Here is a 2,500-nt window from a genome sequence, read left to right as displayed (position 1 = left end):
ATAGATAATGATAATAATGACAGTAATATATAAGAATAATAATATATAACATAACATAATGTACTGATATAATGAAAATAATATCATGATAACAGTATTGATGATAATGATGCTGATGTATAATCATAATGAAAATTGAAATATAATATACAGTGATATATTAATTTTAAATTTTATAAAATCTATATTAATGATAACGTAATAATTACGATACTATGAAAATACTATTATCATAATAGACCTTTACCAATTAATATGATAATAATAGTATATGATATATTATTATTTACAATCTTAACAATAATAATACATAATATTGATAGCAATGATGATAATAATAATATAATCAAATAATAATATATAATTTATATATAATATAATGATACAACTACTACTGTTCCTTCTACTACTACTACTACTACTATTTAATTAATAATAATTAAATTAATAATAATCACCCCGTGGTCCTGAAATCCCGGGTTTGGGCGTCCGGTGGAGTATAGGCAGAAAGAGCCCTTAAGTCTTGGAAACAGTCGTTCTAGAGACGGTGTCTTGATAAAAACACGGGTTTGGTGGGAACCATAAAACACAACCTCAGACTGAGTGAAATGCAAACCAGGAATTGAAAATAACGGCGTTAACGGGACTGGAACCCTTCAGGGTGATAGTGTCGCGCCCGGCAGGGCTCCAGCAGGTCGGCATCAAGCAACGGGTCTATAAAACCCAAAAGAATGAAATGGGAAAAGGAAGTAACAAGATTGTAATTGAGTGCGGGAAAAAAGTGAGCCATCAAAAAGGAAGTATCGACAGCGAATGAAGAAAATTTGGGATGAAATAGGAGTATTCCTGTCACTGAGCAAGATTGGCAGATAAACCCAGGCAAATTCGGGTGAACAAGTGGCTGCAGACATAGAAAATTGAGGAAATTGAAAGAAGATGTGGAGACAGTCATGAAGAAGAAACTGGTGATAGTCCCCAACAATGTAGGAGGAAGAGAAAATGAGCAAGCTGCACAAAGAAATGTTATTGAACGACAACATGTAATGGAAATTTAAGTTTTTAAATTGATCGGAATGCACATGGGAGAGTAGTACGCAAAAAATGGTGAACAGCAGGAAGAAAGGCCCTGGAAAAAAGAGAAGGGACCAAAGTGTTTCCAGAAGATGATGATAGTGTGGTCAGAAGAGCGTGTGATGAAGAGGAAAAAAAGTTGATAAGAAAAGTATGAATGAGATCAGAGAAAACCCAGACAAGATCCCACCAAATCCCAGATACAATGACGAAGAAAGGTAAAGCAGCTACAATGAAGGTTAACAAGGTTATAGCTCTTATCAGAACTGAATCAAAAACGGAAAAAAACATAGCCTTACGGGCAGCTGGTAATGTTGTTGCTGAAATGGTGGGGCACAAAATCATGAATCCAAAGGAAAGCAGGACACCACATTGGAGGTGAAAATTTTTGGAGAAACAGAAGGAACTACGCAAGCATTTAGGAAAGTTAAATAAAATGAAAAGAAATGAGTTGCAAAATGAGGGTACCATATCAAAGCTTGAAGGAAATATCGCATAGTAGAAAAAGGTATTGATATGGCCATGAAGAAGTACAACAGAGGTTAGTTGCTATTTTTGGCAAAGCTTGAAAGATATGACAAAGGACAGAGCAGTACAGACAGAATCGCTTGTTTGAATCAAATCAAAAGAAATTGTTTGAGGAATTGGGACAGAGTAGAAAAAAAAACGGTGGTGCCTGATGCAGAGGAAAGTACTCGCTTTTGGAGTGACATATGGGACAAACCAGTAAAACATAAAGACAACCCGGGAAATGGCTGAGAAATGTGGAGGAAGAGGCTAGGGGTACAAGATGACATATACATTGAAGTGACGAAATTGAAAAAGGGCAGGTGAGAAAAGGGACAAATTGGAAAAGCCCAGGGGCCCGATGGAGTTCAGGGGTAAATGGATAAAGAATATAAGTAATTTGCATGGTAGCATAGCACATCACTTGACAGGTGTCTCCAAGAAAATAACGTGCGTCCCTGGATGGTCACTGGGGAAAAAATTACTGTGTGTGAAAGAACTGGAGAAAGGAATAGCAAATTTCAGGCCCATCGCATGTTTACCTCTGTTGTGGAAATTGCTGACAGGGGTCTTAGCGGAAAAACTGCATGAACATCTTGAGCAATCAAACATATTACCTTGGGAACAAAAGGGATGTTTGAAAGGAAGCCGAGGGACAAAAGACCAACTACTCATTGATTTAAAAAGATGTGAAAAATTGTAAGATACGCTTAACATCACTGGATGTTGCATGGATTGACTATCGCAAAGCATATGACATGGTGCCCCACAGTTGGATAGAGAATGTATGAATATGTTTGGAGTAGCAGTGAAAGTCAGGTCCTTCATAAGCGAATCAATGAAACATTGGAACACAGAGCTGAATGCGGGCCAAAATAGACTTGGAAATGTGAAAAAGCGAGGAATTTTTCAGGGGGATAGC

Source organism: Penaeus monodon, chromosome 18 (genome assembly GCF_015228065.2).
Source record: "Penaeus monodon isolate SGIC_2016 chromosome 18, NSTDA_Pmon_1, whole genome shotgun sequence".
Lineage (NCBI taxonomy): Eukaryota > Metazoa > Arthropoda > Malacostraca > Decapoda > Penaeidae > Penaeus > Penaeus monodon.
This window is presented reverse-complemented; position numbering follows the sequence as displayed.